This window comes from Hypanus sabinus, chromosome 1, assembly GCF_030144855.1.
Source record: "Hypanus sabinus isolate sHypSab1 chromosome 1, sHypSab1.hap1, whole genome shotgun sequence".
Taxonomy (NCBI): domain Eukaryota; kingdom Metazoa; phylum Chordata; class Chondrichthyes; order Myliobatiformes; family Dasyatidae; genus Hypanus; species Hypanus sabinus.
This window is the reverse complement of record NC_082706.1, coordinates 32,702,446-32,725,720: the sequence shown is the minus strand read 5'-3', so window position 1 is coordinate 32,725,720 and position 23,275 is coordinate 32,702,446. Positions and strand designations below refer to the sequence as shown.

The 23,275-nt window shown below is 46.0% G+C and overlaps 1 protein-coding gene and 1 long non-coding RNA gene across 9 annotated transcripts in view; one reads left to right on the top strand and one right to left on the bottom strand.

Annotated features, from left to right (window-relative positions):
* The window catches only part of tacc1 (transforming, acidic coiled-coil containing protein 1), a 218,478-nt gene that overhangs the window by 102,769 nt on the left and 92,434 nt on the right, over window positions 1-23,275 (top strand). The gene's annotated exons all lie outside the window — the stretch shown is intronic.
* LOC132392429 (uncharacterized) lies at window positions 283-11,983 on the bottom strand. The gene is made up of 3 exons (XR_009511529.1): window positions 11,704-11,983; window positions 8,886-9,113; window positions 283-6,698 (listed from the first exon to the last, which is right to left on the bottom strand). It is a non-coding gene; the product is annotated as an uncharacterized LOC132392429 (long non-coding RNA).

The following is a 23,275-nucleotide window of genomic DNA, read 5'->3' as shown; positions in this document are numbered from 1 at the left end:
ACTATGTTCTGGGTGTAGGTAAGGGTAAGTTAAGAGGTTTGCTGAGGATCTGAGGACAAACCTCTGCACCCAGAGGGTGCTTGTAATTTGGATCACACTTCCTGAGTAGTGGGCGATGAAGACTTTCACAACAGCATGAGGTACAGTTGACGCCGGTTAATGGGACACACTGGGACCGGTACATTTTGACCCAATTGTGGCTGCTGCAGTTAGCTGAAGTTTCATGGAAATAGTTAAAAAGATGTAAAAGGGACAAACTGCTGTTTAACTGAGTATCAAATAATGTATTTAAATGAAATACAGAACAAATTAGACACTACCAGTACTAATACATTACCATAAAACTATGTATTAGTTCCTAATAGTTATCGATGGATTCATCCAATGTACGTTGACGTGTTCTTTTGATTGACTGAAAATAAACGAAATCAGCACCGACACCCATTGCAGATAATGAGCTGTCTTCATGCTCTTGGCAATTGCATCCTCCTACTAACACACACAAAATGCTGGAGGAACTCAGCAGGTCAGGCAGCTTCTATGGAAAAAAGTACAGTCGACGTTTCCACAGATGCTGCCTGGCCTGCTGAGTTCCTCCAGCATTTTGTGTGTGTTGCTCAGATTTCCAGCATCTGCAGATTTTCTCTTGTCTGCATCCTCTTAATCTTCATTGTAATACTCAAGATGATTGTCAATACCTTCAAATTCTTCATAGTTCTTAATTTGTTAAAGTAGTGGAATAATTTCATTTTCCCCCTTGGCCAGTTCTGGCATCTCCAAGCCTAAAGCTTGAAACTGCAGTAAGAAACACAGTATGAATTGTCTTGCCTACTTATTTCTTACCAACTGTCAGTGACAAAAGTAATTGCTTTTTGAACATAAACACACACAGATGACATTATTCAAAGACCATTTGCTTTTCGCCCAGTGTCTTAACAGCCACACAAGTGCACGCGACTGACACTAGTTAGAAACTGTTTGTCACCATTCTCCTGTCCCAGTTAACACCATAAGACACAGGAGCAAATTTGGCCCATTGAGTCTGCTGCACCATTCAAGCATGGCTGATCCTTTTTGCCCCTCCTCAGCCCCACCCTCTGGCCTTCTCCCTGTAACCTTTCATGCCATGGCCAATCAAGAACCTATCAATCTTCGCCTTAAGTACATCCAACGACCTGACTTGCATAGCTGCCTGTAGTAACAAATTCCACAAATTCACCACCCTCTTGCTAAAGAAATTTCTCCGCATCTCTGTTTTAAATGGACATCCCTCTATCCTGAGGCTGTGCTGTGTTGTCTAGACACCCTCACCATGGAAAACATCCTTTCCACATCTACTCTCTCTAGAATTTCACAATTCAAAAAGTTTCAATAAAGATCCCCCCCCCCATCCTTCTTAATTCTGAGTACAGGCCCAGAGTCATCAAACCCTTTCATTCCCAGAATCATCCCTGTGAGCCTCCTCTGAATGCTCTCCAATGCCAGCACATCTTTTCTTAGATGAGGAGCCCAAAACTGTTCACAATGCTCAAGGTGAGGCCTCACCAGTGCCTCACTATCACATCCCTGCTCTTGTATTCTAGGCCTCTCGAAATGAATGCCAACATTGCATTCGCCTTCCTCACCACTGACTCAGCCTGCAAGTTAACCTTTACGGTGTTCTGCACAAGGACTCCCAAGTCCCCTTGCATCTCAGACATTTGGACTTCCTCCCTGTTTAGAAAATAGTCTGCACATTTATTTCTTCTACCAAAGTACAAGACCATGCATTTTCCAACATTGCATCTCATTGCATCTCACTCTCTTGCCCATTCTCCTAATCTTTCTAAGTCCTTCTTCAGCCTACCTGTTCCCTCAACACTACCTGCCCCTCCACCAGTCATTGTATCATCTGCAAACTTGGCAACAAAGCCATCTGTTCCATCATCTAGATCATTGATATACAGCATAAACAAAGCGGTCCTGACACTCTGGCGTAGTGGCGTGGTGTCCCACATAAACAAAAAGAATCCGGTCTATTTTCTCAATTAGTTTTTGGTCTTTAAGAGTTTCCAAAATAAGCAGCTGTCCTGATTAACCAATGACCCAGTTAACCAGAATCCACTGTATATAGAAAAGTATGGTCCCTTCGGCTGAACTCATCCATGCCTGCTAGTCCTACTTGCCTCTGTTTGGGACATATCCATCTCGACCTTCCCTATCCTTGAGGTTTATAGAAGCACGAGGGATGCAGGTAATGTGAATAGTCATGGTTTTCTCCCCCCCAGGGTAGGGGAGTCTGAAACTGGAGGGAATAAGTTTGAGGTCAGAGGGGAAGGATATAAAGGAGGAGAAAGGCAAGTTTTCTGTACAGAGGATGCTGCGTATTTACACCAAGCTGCCAAAGAAGTGGAAGAGGTGTGTGGACTTAGAGTGTTAAAAGACATTTGCGCAGGTGCATAGATACGAAAGCTTTAGAGAGATATAGATTAAACACAGGCAAATGGAACTAGCACAGGCAGAGAACTTGGATGGAGTGGGTGAGTTGGACTGAAGGACCTTTCCTGGGCTGTATAACTCTATGACTGCCTGAGTTAGCAAGGCATAGGAGACCATGGAGCAGGCGCTGGAAAACGAGACTTGAACAGATAGGTACTCGAAGGCTGGTGTGATATGTTGGGCTGAAGTGTCTGTCCCTAGGCTGTATAACTCTGTGGCTCTGGGTCAGAAAGAACATACTCGTGATAGAAAAAGTGCAACAGATGTTCACCAGATTGATTCTGGGATACGTTATATGTGATGAGATTAAGAAAACCGGGCCTGTGTACTCTGAAGAATGAGAGGTGATCGCTTTCTAAGAGGACTTTAATATAAAAGCAAGGGTGTAATGCCGAGGTTTTATAAGGCATTGCTTAGACCATATTCAGAGTACTGTGCATAGATTTTGGCCTCCGTATCTAAGAAAGGATGTTCAGGCATCGGAGAGGGTCCAGAGGATGTTCATAAGAATGATTCCAGAATGAAAGGGTTAATGTGTTAAGAATATTTAATGGCTCTGCTCCTGTACTCACTGGATGTTATAAGAATAAGGGGAATCTCATTGAAATATACCAAATAATGAAGGATCTAGATCAGGGGTTTCCTAATCTTTCTGTGCCGTGGACCAACACCATTAAACAAGGGGTCTGTGGACCCCCAGGTTGGAAACTCCCAGTCTGGATAGAGATGATGTTTCCAAAAGTGAGAGAGTCTAGGACCAGAGAACACAGCCTCAGAGTAAAAAGTTAATTTAGAACAAAAATGAGAGGAATTTCTTTAGCCAGAGGGTGGTGAATCTGTGGAATTCATCACCACAGATGGCTGTGGAAGCCAAGTAACTTAAGGTGGAGGCAATTATGTTCTTGATTAGAAAGGGCGTCAAAGGTTATGGGAAGAAGGTAGGTGAATGCTCCGAAATTCTACCTTGACTGATTTATTACCCATCTCAACACCAGACTTGATGGGCTGAATGGCTTAATTCTGTTCCAGTGTCTTAAGGAAGGTATAATAGTCTACAGGGCTTTACTAAGTGGATAAATAGATGGTATTTTATCTGGAATGGGGTGCCTAGATCTAGACATCATGGTCTCAGAGTTGGAGGACAGCCATTCAGGATAGAATTGTCTTTGATTAGAGGGAAGTGAATCTTTGGAACTCCGCATGATTACTGAATGAACTCAGTTGAACAGGCAGCTTCTGTTGCAGCACCTATTGGGCCCACCAAGTTCCCCTATCATCTTGTGTGTTCCTCCAGACTCCAGCATCTGCAGTCTCATGTTTCTCCAATAAATCTCTGGAATTCTCTACACAATGAAGATGAGTATGTGGAAGACAAGTGATCGATAGTTTGTCTTGCATTCGGTGATATGGACTATTGCAAGAAAATGAGGCTGCAGTTAAAGCATCAGCCCTGATTTTATTGAAAGACAGAGCAAAAGCAAGGGGTCAAACAGCCTGATCCTGCTTCTGTTTCTACCTTTGGCGTGTGGACGTTGCTGTCGATGTTGGTGTATATTGTTCAAACCAAAATACCCCTGAACTGAGGAGGTCATTAAGAGCCAATCTTGTTGTTCAGTCTGGAATTGTGTAGGGACAGCTCATATTTGCTTCCCAGTACTGTCAGAAAGGACGCCCAGGAGTATCAGAACTGGGTCTGCCAGACTGGGTACCAGCTTCTTCCCTCAGGCTGAGAGACTGATGTCATCACTGAGGTCTCGTCACTAGGATAGTGAGATGTTTTCTGTTTATTGCTTACTGTTTACCTGCGCTGCGCACTACATGTACTTTGAATTACATTTTATTAACTTATTTGTGGTAATATTCTGTACTATCTGCAGTGTGTCATGTGTGTTGTGGGTGCACCATGGCCTGGAGCAATGTTGTTTCATTTGGTTGTGTTTGTGTGCAGTCAGATGACAATAAACTTGAACTTAAAGCAAATTGGTGAGGTTTTATTACAATCTTATAGTTTCTGGGATATTGTTACTAAGACTGCTCGACTTATTTTAAAGATTTCCCAATTTTTTATTTAATTTTGTGAATTTAATTTGCCATGTAAACTCTTCTTGGGCTTCCAGCCCAGCACAGGTATCGATTTTAACCTGAAGATGGAAGAGTTTGGCATCGAAACATTACCGGTAGTTAAAGTCCAGCTGAAAGCCCAAGAGTTTATTTGTCATATATGGCAGGAAAGCAGCAGATCCCTTTTTTAATTTGCCATGTTGTGATTTGAACTCCTGTCCTGGGGCAATGTTTTAGACAAGTAGCTGCTGTTCTAGTTGCTAAGTAACTGCAGTGGTCTCCCTGTAAGTGGTAGAGAGGGGAGGATTGCGGTAGGGGTGATCCTATGACATGTGAGAGGTGTAACGTGCAATGAGCTGCCAGACGAAGTGGTTGAGGCAAGTATAGTAACAACTTGGACAGGCAAATGGTTCAGAAAAGCTGAGAAGGGTATCGGCCAAATGCCAACAGGTGGAGCATTTTGGTGTGTATGAGCTAGTGGGGTAGGACGGCCTGTTTCTTTGTTGGCTAACTCTGAGTCGAGAAATCCAAAATTGTTAGGAGACCTAAGACTAGGTCCCTGGAGACACCCAGCTCTAGTCATAACACGTTCTTCAGTGATTGCTTGGAATGGATTTGGAAGGCAGAGGGACATTGGTCTTTATCAAGCAGCTGAGGAGTCTGAGACAATCAATTCGGCGCTGGGGGCATTACCACACCCAGGCATTCTGCTCACATCAAATTTTAAGAGCTGGGAGATGAGCCTGGAGGATCGGGTGTGCTGCAACATTTTACTTTTGGCAACGGCCAGGCTCAGTCAGGTGCTGTGGTCAGGTGATTGTCATGGCAACACTCCCATGGTACCGGGAGGACTGGAGACAATGGCCTGTTGTAAGGTTTTAGACTACAGTAGAATCAGAGAGTCATACAGCAAGGAAGCAGGCCTGTGGTGGGTGGCTTAATTAAAGCTTCTGTACTGTTTATTCTCTCCTTAGAGCAAACTCAAGTGAATATCCTTCTGTGATATTCTGTGTCAGTGAGACAATGCTTGTTTTTATCTTCTGTTGCTGTGGTGGAGCTCAGTGCATGCAGAGAGGGTTACAACAAGGCAACATGCCCGCCTCTGGGCTGACCAGGGAACCAGGTCACCCTACAGCAGCCATTTTCCATCTGCCCAAGGCTCCATTCCATTCTACCGTTCAAAGTTAGTCTGTTACCAATAGTTCAATAGTTCCATCTAATGTCAGAGAATATATACAATATACAGCCTGAAATTCTTGTTCTTCACAGACATCCATGAAAACAGAAGCGTGCCCCAAAAATGAGTAACAATAAAAACATTATAACCCCAAAGCTCCCCCTACTCCCCCCTCCCACGCACAAGCATCGACTCTCTCCCTCCCCCCATTTGAGCAGAAAAGTGTCGGCACCCTCCACCCACGAAGCAAGCAATAGCCCCCCCAAGAAAGACCATGATCTGTAGTACAGCAAAAACTAATCGTTCACCTGCCAATTTGACATACCACAGGCGTTCTCTTTCTCTCTCCCTGCTAAAAGGGAGAAGGGGCATCACACAAAGTACACATCAATGTAGATATGACGCTATATATAACCATGAGATTCATTTTCTTGCGGGCACTGACACTAAATACAAAGAAACACAATATAACCCATGAAATAGCACACATAACAAAGATGGACGTAAAGCCAATGTGTACAAGACAACAAACTGCAAATACAAAAAAAAATCAATAAACAATAAATATCAAGTTCGTGAGTTGAAGAGTCATTGAAAGTGAGTCCAAAGTTTGTGGGGTCAGTTCGATATTGGGTAAGTTATCTGCTTCGGTTCAAGATTGAGGGGTAATAACTGGTGGATGAACTCCTGGCAGACGAGAAGGGGCAAGGCCATCAGCAGCGATGGGATGCAGGAGATGTATACTGTTAGAGAGGAAGGCGGAGAGTGTCTGTTTCCTGCAGACAGGCAGTGGTTGAGTGTGTGGGTGTCCTTTCACTGTGGATTGTTGTGTGTATTGTGTCCATCCCCCAAGGACGAGCGGGATGAGGTGTGTGGAGTGCCCGTTCCCTGCAGACAGGAGTTTCTGGCGTGTGTAGGGTGCCTATTCCTCGTAAAAGATTAATCATGATCTTATTGGCTTCTTCTGACTTGTATTCTTCACCTGTTCAAAGTCAGAGTCAAGTTAATGTCAGGTGTATAGTTGCAATGAAAACTTTATGACATCAGGCTCATAGCATTAAGATAAGTAGCATTCATAAGGACAACATAGACTTAGAAAGATCAGAACAAAGGAAATCCATTTTAGTACAAAATGATTAACATGGTCAGAGTGCTGCTATACTGTAGTGATTACGGTTGTGACAGTTCTTGCAAGAACTGAATGGTTGAAGGGAAGTAGCTGTTCTTGAACCTGGTGGTGTGAGACTTAAGGTTTCTGTACCTCTGGCCTGATGCAGCTGCAAGAATATGGCATGGCCTGATGGCGGAGGTCCTTGATGACATCTGTTGTCTTCTTGAGGCAGCACCTCCTATCAATAGTACCGATGGTGGGGAGCGATTTTCTTGCAATATATTGGGCTACATCCACTTTGCTCTGCAGCTTCTTGCATATTGTATCGTCCCGGTGTATTCTGTTCTTCCATTTACCAGTCCGACATTTCAAACACAGCCAATGAGAAACTGCTTGGGCTGGACTTGTGGTTATTATGCGAGGACTCCAGGAAGAGACCATAAGAGGCAGGAGCACAAGTAGGCTTTCCAGCCCATTTCATCATGACTGATCCATTTTCTCTCTCAAACCCATTCTCCTGCCTTCTTCCCATAACCTTTCAAGCCCTGACTAATCAAGAACCTGTCAATCTCTGCCTTAAGTACACTTGGCCTCCACAGCCGCCTGTAGTGATGAATTCCACAGATTCATCACCCTTTGGCTGAAGAAATTCCTCCTCATCTCTGTTCTAAATGGACGTCCCTCTCTTCTGAGCCTCCTGTTTCTCAGAGTCTTTTCAAATCAACTGGAGATGGAGCCCTCAGCCATGGATAATGAGTAACTATTTTGATCCACAATGTACCATATCTCTGTAGATCACTTTACGGTGTAGATAACTTAAGGCAAGGTGAATCTTTACAAGCTTCTGACCACCTGTGGTCTCAATGAACACTTAGGCATAGTGATATTGGAATGTAATATAGGATGCCACTGGGTCCGTACAGTCCCATTCCCTCCTGTCTTTCCCTGTAATCCATTCTGCCTCTCAGGCCGGTTATCCCTCCTCATACTCCTACCATTGACCCACACTAGAGGGGAACTAAACAACCAACCAGCCCTTCTTCGAAACCCGGGCATTTGCTGGCAATCTGCATGAAGCGGAGGCCAGACTCGAACCTGGAGCTGAGAGGCAGTGGCACTAACTGCCGCACCACCGTGTGATTAATTTGTGCCCAGCAGGCTCCCACGGGCTGTAGGAGGTGGTGACTGGATCATCTGGTGGTGGTTGAGGATCGCAGGCAGCTGGCTCCCTGACTCGGCGGCTTTGTGTGCCCGTCGGGCCTCGCCCACCTCCGACGGGATAGCCTTCCCATTAGTTCCACGCTGAAGAGAGTGCCGAGTCTTCGTTCCCCGATTGGGGTTTGTGCCCCTGACCTGCTGATCACTGAAATACCTCTGGGACCGAGGGAACTGAAGCACTGAGGCCAGGATTAACATCACCCAGTTTCCACCTGTGGTAATAATAACCATTGGTTCAGCTCGCACACATAAAAAGCAGTTAGTGTCTTGTGAAACCATTTGGACAGGAGCTGCACACACAAAATGCAGCCCGAAATGTCAACTCTACTTTTTTTGCTCCTGTCCTGTTGGGTTCCTGCAGCATTTTGTGTGTGCTGTTCAGATTTCCGGCATCCGCAGATTTTCTCTTGTTTGCCATTGGAAAAGAATCCCAGAATGTGAGAGAGGAAAGTAAAACTCTGCTTAGCCCTGCAGAGCTCGACCGGTAGATGCCTACCTTCCAAGCTCCTCACTCTCAAACAGGAGGGATGGCTTCAGTTTGTGATAATATTCCAAAATGCTCACCAGTCAGCAAATGGTTCGAAATTCTTTGTGTCTGCATATGCTTCTAGCCAGCTGGGAGTGCAGGATCCCTGCAAAGCATTCAGGTGATTTATTATCTGACTGCGTAAACCTGGCTCCTGATGGAAAGACTTTTGCACACACGTGCAATAAAATCTTGTAGTGTCCTTAGCGATATCCGTAAAGCAATCCTTCTCTTTCTCCCTCCCTCCTTCAATTCAAATCAAAGGTCAAAGTTCAGTCTGCATTTATTATCAACGTACGTGTATGTTACCATACCTGTTCCTTCCCGTGCCTTGCAGCACACCAGGCGGCAACCTTAACCATTTTTCTCTTTTCTTTTTACGGCCTCGGGTTGCTGTCTCTGTGCTCCCGGTGCAGATGGAGGGCGTGCAAGGAGCTGGCCAGATTCAAACCCGGGATTCTAACTTGCCTCGAAGTCCGGTGCGGATGCCACTGCACCACTGGCTGGCGATATTACCACATACTATTTTGAAATTCATTTTCCTGCAAACATTTACGGGGCGGGTGGGGGTGGGGGGAGAAAGAAATACGATAGAATTTTATGAAAGACTACAGCTAACCAGAGAAGGACTGACAAAGACCCGTGTGCAAAAGAAGACGGATTATGCAAATCTGTGGCGACTGGGGTTATCCACGCTGGTCCGGGAGCCTGGTGGTTGTGGGCCACCACGAGAGCGTAGTGCTGATGCTATTACAGCTCACACCTTTGGAGTTCAATTCCGGTGCCGTCTTTGAGGAGTCTCTTGTCGAATGAGTGAGTGGTGCTCCGGTTTTCTCCCACTGTCCGAAGATGAATCAGATAGGTGAATCGGTCACGGTGATTAGGTTGTTGGGGGGCTGGGTGGCAAGGCTTGAAGGGCTGGAGGCCTCGCTCCACACTGGACTGCTGAATAAATAATAACTGTACCTGAACCTGGCACTGTGGGACCAGGTTTAAGATGGCATTGCTGAGGGCAAGCAATGACTTACTGGCTGTTTTCAAAGCAAGCGCTACAGCAAAATACTTTATTAATAAGACCTTCTCTGTTAAAAATATTATGGTAAACGATCGTCGCTCACCATGAAGAGGGGAGGGAAAGCAAGGCTGAGCGGAGGGTCGCAACGAAGCATGTTCAGGATGGAACTCAGAGCGGAGGAGATTCGGGGCCCATCCACACCCAAGCGAAAAGCGAGGTTCGATTGACCTAAGCACTGGGCCGACTTGGAAAGGTCGGGTACGGCCCAAAACATGGCAGTGGTGTCCAAGCCCAGAGCTCATCAACGCAACAGGGCCCAGGTCTTAGAGCGAAGGACGACAAGTTTAAAATTTATGCGATTTAAACGCTGGGACAGATAGATTGAAAAGGCAGGGTGTTGGGACCGGAGGCGAGGGTCAGGCCGGTTCTCTTCACTGCTCCACAGTGTTTACTCTGCTCTTCACTGCGCTGAGGCTGTGGGCCTGCTCCGGCTGCTCTGGGCTTTGTGCCTGCAGGCTCTGTGACGTTTTGCTCTGCTGAGTGATGGAGCTGAGGCTGAGGCTGTGGGCCTGCTCCGGCTGTTCCTGGCTTTATGTCTGAGGACTCACTTTTGTTCAAAATGCTATTCATATTCATTCTCATTCTCATTCTCCCTCTCCCTCTCCCTCTCCCTCTCCCTCTCCCTCTCCCTCTCCCTCTCCCTCTCCCTCTCCCTCTCCCTCTCCCTCTCCCTCTCCCTCTCCCTCTCCCTCTCCCTCTCCCTCTCCCTCTCCCTCTCCCTCTCCCTCTCCCTCTCCCTCTCCCTCTCCCTCTCCCTCTCCCTCTCCCTCTCCCTCTCCCTCTCCCTCTCCCCCTCCCTCCCTCTCTCCCTCTCTCTCCCTCTCTCTCCCTCTCTCTCCCTCTCTCTCCCTCTCCCTCTCCCTCTCCCTCTCCCCCTCCCCCTCCCCCTCCCCCTCCCCCTCCCCCTCCCCCTCTCCCCCTCTCCCCCTCTCCCCCTCTCCCCCTCTCCCCCTCTCCCCCTCTCCCCCTCTCCCCCTCTCCCCCTCTCCCCCTCTCCCCTCTCTCCCCCCCCACGCCTCTTGCTCTCTCCCCCCTGCCAAATTCAGTGTTTGTTGGATTTTATTTTAATGGGTTCTTTTGGGTTTCTTGTTTTGTGGCTGCCTGTAAGGAGATGAACCTCAAGATTGTATACTTTATACATACTGTACTTTGAGAATAATTGAACTTTGAACCCAAGCCTCCTGTACTTTCTGCCATGATGGTGTTAGCATGAAGAAGGCATGGTCTAGATGTTAGGGGTCTCTGATGATGGATGCTGCTTTCTAGTGGCAGTGCTTCATGTAGATGTGCTCAGTGGTGGGAAGGCCTTTGCCTCTGATGGAGTGGACTTGCATCCCCCACTTTCTGCAGGCTTTTCTGTTCCCAGGCACCAGTGTTTCTGTACCAGGCCATGACACAACCAATAATGATACTCTCCATTGTGCCTTGGCAGAAACATGTCAAAGTTTTTGGTGTATGCTGCATCTATGCAACTGTCTAAGAAAGTAGACGTGCTTAACTGGGCCTGTACGTACCACTTCATTTGAGGGCATCTGATCAACCAAGCTCCCGATGCTTGTCAGTCACATGTCTGGGCCTGTTTCACATCCCTCTACTCTTCCGGTGATGTTGAACTGATTTTCTACGGAGAACTGCAAAGTTAAGGTTTCTGCTGTCATGAAGGAAGTGGTGCAGCCAGTTTGAACTCAGCAGACTGAGTTAAGTAGTGACAAGATTCGTGCCTGGATATCGACATGCGATTAAAAATGGGCCTGAGCTTTAGGGGAGGAAGATTGCCAGTGAGTTTTTGCAGTGTACTGAAGGGGGAGGTAGATGGTGTGAACAACTGTGTATAATAGAGCTGCCTCAAATGATCCCTCTGAACTTCACTAATTTTGACTTTCTCCATTAAGACAATAAATACTTTTGGTTCCTCTTACCTCGGTCTATGACCTCACACTTCACCACGTTAAATCCCATTTGCCTGGTTTTCAGCCAATCACTCTATCACAACGTCCGTGTCCCTTCCAGCTATTCTCATATCATTGGCAAACTTGGAAATATTAAAATCAGCTTACCAACTTGTCTTTGGACTGAAGGATCGAACTGGAATACCTCGACGAGAGCCTCACAATCACGGCAAGAATGAGGAGTAAACACCATAATAGACAGGGTGGAGATTGGGATCAGGTGACCTGTCCTGACCAGTTTCGTATTCCGATTTGCTTGTCACACATAAATCACAGTTTGCAGTGAGAGGTGTTATTTGTTTTCACAGCCAACACACCAGCCGCACATTCTGGCACCGACACAGCGTGCCTACAGTGTTCGGCAGGACAGTAGTAGTAGGGAGCTGTCGATCCCAGGGAATCATGGGTTTGCGCCTCTGGTGGACTGTGTCCTCTCCAGGGTGAAGCCTGGGCGGGAAGGTTTGAAGAACCGGCTGTTGCCCATGAAGCGGGTTCCCCCTCTCCACGTCACTGATGGAGTCCAAGGGAAGGGCAAGCGCCGATACAACTTGGCACCAGTGTCGTCACAGAGGTTGTCAGAGTAAAGCATCAAACTGCCTTAGGGACCCCAGCTCCAGATTTCTTCCTCAGGGTTTACTCCCAAAGCCTTTCCCATGGGCGGGTACGGTCGCAAGGCAGCGGAGGTTGAAAATCAGAGCTTTCCTTCTCCTAGGCGGACTGCTGTCCAAGGCTGATGAGCTCCACCTGCCCGAAGCAACTGGTTTTGAGGCGCCAGTGGTCCGCCTTTGCCCTTTCTCTTGTCGGTAGAAACAGTTCCACCGGGCCTAGTAGCTAAACCACACGTGAAGGCCAAGAGTTGGTGTTGGTTGTCCGAGGCTGTTAGAGATGCACACTATTTGGAGCACTTTATAGGTAGTGGGATAAGCTCTCACTACCACTACCACCCCAGCTAGAACAACCTTAGGAACTAGAAGACAAGCAATAACAACAAATCAACAGCAACAAAACAAGCCCCTTTCCTACCCGCCCATCCATCCCCTCACACACACAGCCTCAGGACAGGCTGCTTCTAGGCTTCCAGTCCTAAGCCCCAGACTCACAGACGTCAGGCCTCCAACTTTGGACTACACCCAAGACTCGCCAATAACAGGTTTGACCTCTGGACTTATACAGACCTTTGACCCCGGTTTGCTCCCCTCTTCTCCCTCCTCAGATAGATCTGGGTGTCCTAGTTCATGATACCTGGCAGGTCAGACATTAATTAAGGAGGCAAAATGCATGTTGGCCTTTATTGCAAAGGGGTTGGAGGTTAAGAACAGACTTGATTGAGTAGACATTCTCAAGAATGAAAGAGTCTCAAGCAAGGGGACAAGCTACAAAATAAGGGCTGGTTATTTAAACTGACGTGTAAACTTTTCTTCTGTGACGTGTAAATCTCTTCCCCTGAGGATGGTAGAGGCTGGATCATTGGATATAATTAAGGTGCAGATGGTTGAAAGATTGAGGAATTGAGGGTAAATGGCCGTCATAGAAGAGGAATTGAGGCCGAGCAGATCAACCATTATCATAGCAAATGGTGGGGCAGGCTTGAGGGGCCAGGAGGGCTATTTTTGCCCCTATATTCTTGTGCTCCTGTGTCTTATTGTGATTGGCCACCATAAATTACCCCTTAGTATGTCAGTAGTAAAGGGCCAATGGTTGCATGTGTGATTGAGATTCTGCTGTAGTGATACAGGGAGATCAGATGAGGGGGAGTGAGACTCCTGGGATTTTTCCCCTTGGAGTCACATAGACCAAATGGCCTCTTCCTGCATTGTAATGAGCAAGTTACTGGAAAATGTATGTCAAGTAAGTTACAAAGCCACAATTTGATGACTTTTTTAACAGACTGGGAAGAACTCCCTGAGTATGCAGAACCTATAGCCCGGTGATTCGGAGGTAACAGTGTGAACTGCCAAACCAAGTCGCCATTTTGTTAGGGGCCTTGTGCACCTAGTGAGACACTCTGAGGTAGGCAGCCCTGCGCCAGCTCCCTCCTCTCGGACATTCCCCCCATTCCTGTTAAGACTGCTACGCAGCGTGCACATTGACCTGAAATACCTGACGTGCCTTAAACCTGTTTAGCAAACAAGCAATTCACGTTTCAACAGGAATTTCCCATTGTTTTCTGCACAGATGATGGAAGGAGGTGTCTTACTGTGTCACTGTCAGACTGCTGGCGACAGTCCCACTGCTTTGACAATCTTTTTATCACCAGTGATTGTCATAAGGAAACAAAACATTTAAGAAATCAAGGATACTACTGGAAATGATTTGGAAAACACCTACAGTTTGAGAGCTTGGGTTAATGTTCTTTTACTCTGAAACCTAGTCAGGGTGCAGGCAACAATACACAGGGTGCAGACAACATGTATATATACACCAGGACATGTACATGTATGTGTGTATATATGCCAACACGTGCAAAGCAGTTTTGCAAGTTTTACAGATACAGTGTGTCATAGAAGTATTCAGTCCCCATACCTTTGCTCACATGAATGAATATTACAACCAGGGATTTTGATCAATTTAACTGATCATCTTTATTTGTGAATCACATGCTCCTTTTATTCACAGTGTAGCCTAAAAATTCGAGAAAATTGTGAAGCTTGACAACTAAAAATTCAAAAATTGCAATGTCAGCAGTTCAAAAGTATTCATTCCCCACCCCCCCCAGTACTTGGTTGAACCACCTTTCACAGCGATTATAGCCAGTAGTCTTTTTGGAAATATCTCTGATTAGGTTTACACAATGTGATGGAGCAAGATTTACACCTTTCTCCTTGCCGAATTGCTTGAGCTGTGCCAGGTTGGGTGGGGGAGCAGTGTGTTTGGGAATCCTGAAGTCTTGCCAGGGATGTTCAGTTGGGTTAAGGTCAGGACTGAAGAACATCAATTTTCTTCATTTGAAATCACTCCATGGTTGCTTTGGCAGTACGTTGTGGGTTGTTGTCCGGCTGAAAGACAAACTTCCTCCCCAGTTCAAGCTTTCTGGCAGAGGCTAGCAGGTTTTTATCCAGGATTTCTCTGTATTTAGCAGCATTCATCTTCCCATCAATCCTGACTGCAGTTTCATTCCCTGCTGCTGAAAAGCATCCCCATAGCATGATGCTCCCTCCAGCATACTTTACAGTGACCAAAATGATGTGCAGTATTAGGTTTACGCCACATGTACTGATTAAAATTCCACTTTCATCTCATCTGAACACAAGACCTCATTTCACATCTTTACGGTATATTCAAAGTGATCCTTTGCAAAGTCTATATGGACAAGGATATGCTTATTTTTAAGCCAGGGCTTCTTCCTTGCCACTCTTCCATAAAAACCCTTTTTTGTGCAAGGCCTTAGAGTTTGTGGAGCCGTGAACTTCAACTCCAGTTGCAGCCACTGACTTCTGCAGCTCCCTCAGAGTGAACACTGGCATCACAATAACCTTCTTTACAAGTGCCGTTCTTCTCTGGCGACTGAATTTCGAGGGGCGGCCTGACGTATGCAGCGAGGCTGTGGTTTCATGGTATTTCCACTTTTTCACGATGGACTGCACTGAGCTCCGAGATATGTTCTGTGCCTTTGAGAAGGTCTTGTATCCTTCCACAGATTTGTGCTCCTCTATTATCATTTCCCTGACTTGTCTTGAATGCCCTTTTGTCTTCATTTTGGTTTGCTCTATTGAAAATCTACCATGCTGTTGGACCTTACAGAGAGAGGAGGTATTTATTCTTATGAATCCACTAAAAACAGGTGATACTCCAATTTTCTACATCAACAAATTGGATGAGTTGGTAAGATAATGTATTGCACCTAAGGGAAGTTAGTGTAGTCATTCCAATGGGGATGAATGCTTTTACAGCCTCACAATTTTGGTTTTTAATTTTTAGTAACTTGACAGGTTTTGGAATTTTTCTTCTGATTTGACATGATGCACGGTGTTTTGTAGATTAGCTCAAAAATCCTGCTTCAATATATTTTAACTTTAGAAAACGAGACAGTAAAACGTGGAAAATAGTTGCAGGGGCTGAATACTTTTTCAAGGCACCGTATTTTACAAATGTAGCTACACAATGAATTTGAGAGAACCCCACAGCCAATGCACTCTTGCTCCTTTGCATTCACTAGCATGGCGTGAAGGCGGTGCAGGACAGCTTGGGAGTTTCAAACCTGTTGACTGGGGTGATAAATCTGTAGCACATCAGTTGCCAGTGCTTGGGATTAATTTTCACAGTTTATCGTCATCCAACCACACACATGAACACGTCCATGAGGATGTATAAATGGTTTGAAATTCAGTGTATGTATTAATTTAAAAAAAAAATATTTATTTATTTTATTTTTAATTTTTTTGATTTTTTAATTTATACCAGATAAATTTTCAATAACTATTTTAAAAACCTGCACACCGCGGGGTCACTAAGCAAGTTGACTCACTTTACACCCCACTGCATTTGAGGCGGTTAATGATTTGGCAGCACTAATTTTACAGAATATCTGTTACACAAGGTGATAGAATTTTTAGTTTAAGTCTGCCAAGAATTTTAAGATCATTTTAGTGAGTCATTCCCATCACAAATGTTAGTGACATAAGTCATAAAATGGAGGGATGGGTTGACGTATTGCCAGGAATTGTGGGAAGGCAAGGAGGGTCTTACTGTTATCCAATGAGCTGGACTCTCAATGATCATGTGGTTCCTAAAATAAAATACAATGATGGATGGAGTCTCAATGTGCAGTGTTTCATTTTGGGAGGTGAAATATAAGGGGAAAGTTTACAGTTAATAGCAGGATCTTAAAGAGCACCAATGTACAGAACAAACTTTGGGTCAAAGTCCTTAACTTCCTGAAAGTGGTTGTGCAAGGAGATAAGCTGGTTAAAAAAAGACATATGGCATGCCTACTTTCAATGGTTGGGGCACTGGGTCACAAAGTCAAGCTGCAGCTTTACAAAATGTTCGTTAGGCTCCCCTTGTGTCCAATTCTGTTCGCCCCATTATAGGAAGGATGTGGAGGCTTTGGAAAAGGTGAGAGAGAGGTTTACAAGGATGCTGCTTGGATTAGAGGGTATGGGCTATGAAGAAAGGTTGGTCAAACTTGGGCCGTTTTCTCTGGGACGTTGTTGGCTGAGGGGAGTCTTGGTAGAAGTGTATTAGACTATGAGAGGCAGAGATAAGGTAGACATCTATAATCTTTCTCCCAGGGTGGAAATGTCAAGTACTAGAGAACGTGCATTTAAGGTGAGAGGGAGAAGTACAGGGCATGTCTTTTAGTTAGGTGTCTGAAACAGGATGTTGGAGAGAGTGGTGGAAACAACACAATAGTGACACTAATCTAGAACAGAGAACATTACAGCACAGTTACAGGCCCTTCAGTCCACCATGTTTGTCGAACTCTTAACCTACTGTAAGATTAACCCAACCCGTCCCTCCATTTTCTATCATTCTTAAATGCCCCAATGTATCTGCCTCTGTCACCACCCAAGGTAGAACGTTCCACACACCCACCACTCCCTGTGTAAGAACTTACCTCTGATATTTCCCCTGTACTTTCCTACAAATCACTTTAAAATTGTATCCCCTTGGATTAACCATTTTCCTCCTGGGGAAAAGTCTCTGGCTATCTACTCTACAATTAAAGAGGCTGTTAGGTTAAGCACATACACTCAGTGGCCACTTTATTAGCTACACCTGGACCCCTGCTCATTAATGCAAATATCTAATCAGCCAAACATGTGGCAGCAAATCAATGCATGAAAGCATGCAGGCATGGTCAAGAGGTGCAGTTGTTCTTCAGGCCAAATATCAGAATGGGGAAGAAATGTGAATAGAAGTGATTTTGACTCAGGATTGGTTGTTGGTGCCAGATGGGGTGGTTTGAGTAACTCAGAAACTGCTGATCTCCTTGGATTCTCACACACAATAGTCTCTAGAGTTTACAGAAACTGGTGCAAAAACCAAAAAAAAAATCTAGTGCGTGGCAGTTCTATGGGGCAAGAAAACTTCGTAAATGAGAGAGGTCGGAGGAGAATGGCCAGACTGCTTAAATCTGACAAGATAACCATGTGGAAGAGCAAAAACTGAAGGCACAACACATCGAACCATGAACTGGATGAGCTGCACCAGCAGAAGGCCACAAGCATAAAGTCACTGGCCACTTCATTAGGTACAGAAGGAAGAGAGTTAGTTTTAATTTGCATCATGTTTAGTGCAGATATTGTGGGCTGAAGGGCCAGCTCTTTCCTATGTTCTAAGTGACGCAATCTTAGTTGCCCTCTGGAAGGATTGGGCAATGTATGGTGGCCAGCACAATCAAGCCCACGAAGGAGTAAATGGAAAAGTCTCTCAGACGATGAATCATAGTCTCACACACTAACTGAGTTGTTGGAAGCACGTATAGGTTCTGATGTCACTGTCTGGGATTCTGGGAGAGGTATCCAACATGCTCTTCCCTCAGCATCAAAAACCTTCCTGATGAGACTTTCTGAAGCAGTCCTGATGGTCTTGATTATTATTCCCCTGCATAGATACTACCTGACTTGCTGAGTTGCTCCACCATTGTGTGAGTGCTGTGGATCAAAATCTGGATGGCTGAGATTTAAATTAATTGGCAGAAGGATCAGAGTGGAAATCAGGAAATTCTGTTCACCCACTGAGTGAAGAGGTCTGAAACGATGGTGGAGGCCCAGACTTCTGGTACACCCAGGATGTCTTGCTTCCCACTCTGGTCCTGCAGATTCTGGGCTGGCTGAGGCTGGTGTGGAAGCTGCAGACTCCTCCACAGATGGGGCGGAGTGGGGCAAACGTGTGGCTAGTCCACTACTTCCACCATAGATACAGGGGCTCTGTGTGTTCCCGAGTGGACTACTGACTGCTCCTGCCCAGAGGTTTCCAGGAGTCGAAGAGATTGTGGCTTTTCTTCTGCAAAGCTTCTAGCACATCCTTGGGCCTTTACCCCTGGCCACTAGTCACAGCAGGGTTCGGAATAAAGTTTCTGTCAGAAGTATAATGTTGAGCAATATGGTTTGCACAACACTACTGAGTAACAGTAACTGGGGCTTAGACCATAGGACATAAAAGCAAAATTAGGCCAACAGGCCAATTGAGTATGCTCTTCCATCGTAGCTAATTTATTATTCCTCTCAACCCCATTCTCCTGCCTTCTCCCTGTAACCTTTGACTGCCTTCCTAATCAAGAACCTATCAACCACCTTAAATTTACTCAAAGCCTTGGCCTCCACAGCCTTTTGTGGCAGTGAACCCTCTCACTAAAGAAATCCCTCCTCACCTCTGTTCTAAAGGGACGTCCGTCAATTTTGAGGGTGTGCCCTCTGGTCCTAGACTCCGCCACTATAGGAAACCTCCTGTTCATGTCAGGCCTTTCAATATTCAATAGGTTTCAATGAGATCCTCCGCAGTTCTTCTGAACTCCAGTAGGCACAGGTGCAGAGCCGTCGAACCTTCCTCATTCCCGGAGTTGTGCAGGGAATGTTGGTGTTTGAAGGGCTGTCACCTCTCAGGGTGTGAGCCCGAACCGGAAACTCTGTGGCTCTTTTCCCACTGGCACGCACACAATCAGATGAATGCATTGGAAATGCCCTAGTAGTTCATGGCAATATACTGTCTGGTAAGCTAATAATTGTCTGCTTAGGAGTTAAAATTTCTGTGCAATGAGGTTATCTGCTGAAGGTGTCACCCCTCCCATCAGCTGGTGTTGCATCCCCCTCCAGCTGTTGGAGATGCACATTATTAAACGTTCTTGGTACATGTTGTTCTGTGTGCCGAGATCAGAAGATCAAAGAAGCACAGGCTTTCGGAGCTGAGGCTAGGAGTGAACAAAGGCAGCTGCTCAGAATGGAGCCCTGCACCAGCACACCCACTCTCCTGGCTTTCAACACGTAGAGCCACGTCCTTGTGGGTTCTGCTGATAAAACAGCGTAGAGTGATGGGATCAAGGTCTCTAGTCTCAGCGTTCAGTGGCACACTTCTGCCTTCCGCGGGCGAAGATAAGAACCAGCTCGAAGTATGTGGTGTCACATGTAATAAATCCAGAGGAGAGCAACATTTATCTCAACACTTGTGTCACTGATTTACTTCCAGACCCGCAACCGCAACACCAAGAAGACCGACAGGGGCACCGGACAGATTCCAGCTCATTGGTAACGGGTTGTTGACAAGAGAGGGAGAGGACAGACGGTTTTCCAGTTACAAACCATCCTGACTTGGAAAAATGCTGTTCCTTGTTGGTCTGAACCCCGGAATTCCCCACAACGGAGCACCTTCACCTCATGATCGATGGTTCGAAAAGGCAGCTCACCTTCCCCCACCTTTTCGAAAGCTCATATGAAGCCATTGGAAAAAGTTAGAAGAAGGCAGTTTGGACCGTGGAGGAACTTTTGCAGCCTTGAGAATGACACTTGGGGATGTGGACTATATTATTATTTTTTTGTGATGACATGTTTTACTGCTACATGTGCAAGATGTGCCCTGTACTGCGCGTGTTGAGTCTCCTCGTTTGATCCGTCTGTTGATCTCAGGGTCCAGGGAAAGACTGTCTGTGATGGTGGAGCCAAGGTATGTAAACTCGTGAACTACCTCCAGCTCGTAGTTGTTGATGGTAATGGCAGGGGGGTGCTCAACGTCTTGGCCCAACACGTTGGTCTTCTTCAGGCTGATGGTCAAGCTGAAGTCCTGACAGGCTCGTGAGAAGCTGTCCATGAGGCGTTGCAGTTTGCTGTTCAGAGTGTGTTGCCAGTCGGCAAACAACTTGTCCCTGATGAGTACTTAACGAACCTCAGTTTTCGCCCTCATTCGGGACAGACTGAATAGCCTCCCGTCTGATCCCGTGTGGAGTAGACTCCATCAGTTGATGTTCCAAAAGCGTGACTGCGAAGAAGATGCCGAACAGGGTGGGGGCAAGCACACAGCCCTGCTTCAGCCCCAACGTTCGCCAGGCTGACAAAGAGAGTCTGGGAGAACAGAAAGCTGACGACGCACACCAATGTTGCAGTCTACAGGGCCTGCATCCTCAGCACACTGCTTTACGGCAGCGAGACCTGGAGCCTCTACTTCAGACAAGAGCGGTGTCTCAACTTCTTCCACCTTCACAGCCTGAGACACATCCTGGACATCAAGTGGACTGACCGAGTCACCAACAGTGAGGTCCTGGCTTGCGCCCAGATACCCAGCCTCTTCACCCTGCTCCAACAATGCCATCTCCACTGGCTGGGCCATGTACACCGCATGTCAGATGAGAGGATCCCAAAATACCTGCTGTATGGGGAACTGGCATCCGGCAAGAGAACATAAGGGCGGCCCCATCTTCGTTTCAAAGATGTCTGCAAGAGACACATGAACGTCGAGAGGTGGGAAGTCATTGCAAGCGATTGCTGTCGCTGGAGGCTGGAACTACGCAGAGGTCTAAAAAGAGGAGAAGAGAAGCTGGGGCTTGCTGCTGAAGAAAAGCTCACTCACTGACAAAACAGCACCAAGACAACACCGGAGGACAGCGCCTTCAAGTGCAGTCGCTGCAGCCGAGACTGTCACTCCCGTGTGGGCCTCTACAGCCACAACAGACACTGCTCTACCAACACCAACTGAAGCGAGACTTTCCAGGCGCAGTTCCATGGTCTCGCGAGACTAACGGATGCCATCACTGTCTGTGAGAGTTGGTACTGTGTTTTGCACCTTGACCCCAGAAAAGCTCTGTTTCATTTGGCTGCCTTCATGATCATGGTTGAATGCCAATTAAAGTTGAACTTGAACAGGACCATCCCCCTTTCATTGGCTGTCAGTTGGTCAAATTAAAAAACTGAAAATTAAAAAAAACCAAAATGGCAAATACCAGAAATCTGAAAAGGGCAAAGAGGTAGCAGATTGAATACGGTGTTGGGTAGATACGGTCATGCACTTTGGTAAAAGAAATAAAAGCATAGACTATTTTCTAAATGTGCAGAAAATTCAAAATCTGACTTGCAAAGGGACTTAAGGGTCCTTGTGTAGGATTCCATAAAATTAGTTTGCAGCTGAGTCAGTGGTGAGGAAGGTTAATGCAATGTTAGCATTAATCTCAAGAAGACTAGAATATAAAAGCAAGGATGTAATGTTGAGGTTTTGTAAGGCACTGGTGAAGCCTCACTTGGAGTATTGTGAGCAGTTTTGGGTCCATTATTTAAGAAAAGATGAGATGAGAGGGTTCAGAGGGAGGTTCGGCACAATGATTCTGGGAATGAAAGGGTTACTATATGAGGGACAATTGATGGCTTTAGGACTTTCTTCGCTGGAATTTAGAAGAACGAGGGGTATCTCATGAAACCGATCGAATGTTGAAACCCCTAGATAGAGTAGCTGTAGAGAGGATGTTTCCAATGGTGGAGGAGTCCAGAACCAAAGGGCACAGGCTCAGAATTAAGGGACATCCATTTAGAATGGAGAATGGAGGAATTTCTTGAGCCAGAGCGTGGTGAATCTGTAGAAATCATTGCCACAGGTGGAGGAGGGGTCATTGGGTGTATTAAAGGTGAAGGTTGACAGGTTCTTGATTAGTCAGTGCGTGAAAGATTATGGGGAGAAGGCAAGAGAATAGGTTGAGAGGTAAATGGATCAGCCATGATGGGACTTGATGGGTTATGGTCTTATGTGAAATATGAGCAGAAGTATTTAGCAGATTAGGCAGTGACATTGGAGACAGCAACAGAACCAATGTTTCAGCTTCAAGACCTTTGTAACATTCCAGTGTAACATTCTACATTCACAAATCCTTTATTACTGTATTAAGCGTTCTCATAAACTGCATTGCCAAACAAATCATCCAAATGGCTTCACATGGGGCTCATACAATTGTAATCTGAGTAGTGGAAGATTACACAATCAGTTGGGAGCTTGGTACAGTTAGGTTGGGTGGATTATGTTTGTAAATCCTTCAGCTGGAGTGTCTGGACTCCCTACAGACCTTCAGTCATGTGGTGAAGTTCAAATTGAGCTGGGGTGAAAGGAGCCAGAGGGTCAGCTTTCTGACCTCTGACCTCTGCTGCTGGAATGGCCCTTGAGCCAGGACACAGAGCAGGAATCTGTGGGGGAGACGGGGAGCACCATGTCAAGCCTTCTGCTTTACTGGTCGTGCAGTGCGTGAAGCACAGACACATTTGCTCGAGCAGTGTGGAGACACAGGAGACGGCAGATAGGAAATACGGACCGACACACGCTAAAGGAACTCAATGTTTCAGGCAGCATCAATGGAAAGACATTGATAGTGGACATTTTGAAACAAAACCCTTCGTATGGACTTGACCCAAAACGTCAACTGTCCATTTCCCTCTATAGATGCCGTCTTACCTGCTGAGTTCCACCAGTATTTGGTGTCTTGCACTTCACCAGTGTCACCCCAGTAATAAGAATGAATGTTTTTCTATATTACCTTATTTTCTTGCATCTTAATGTATTTAACTGTCTGCTAGGGTTCTTAGTTTGCAATGTAACTTCAATATTTTAATTGTGTTGCTGCTCTCACTGCTGGGAGACTCCTCTGCCACCGTCAAAGGTTATCATGCACATCTGGAACCAGTTATGTTGAAGGGGGGACCGAGGGCTGCTGTAGGCAGGTCCAGTCGCAGAGAGAGTAGGAAGGCCCCTGGTTTAAGGCCAGCAGAGCAAG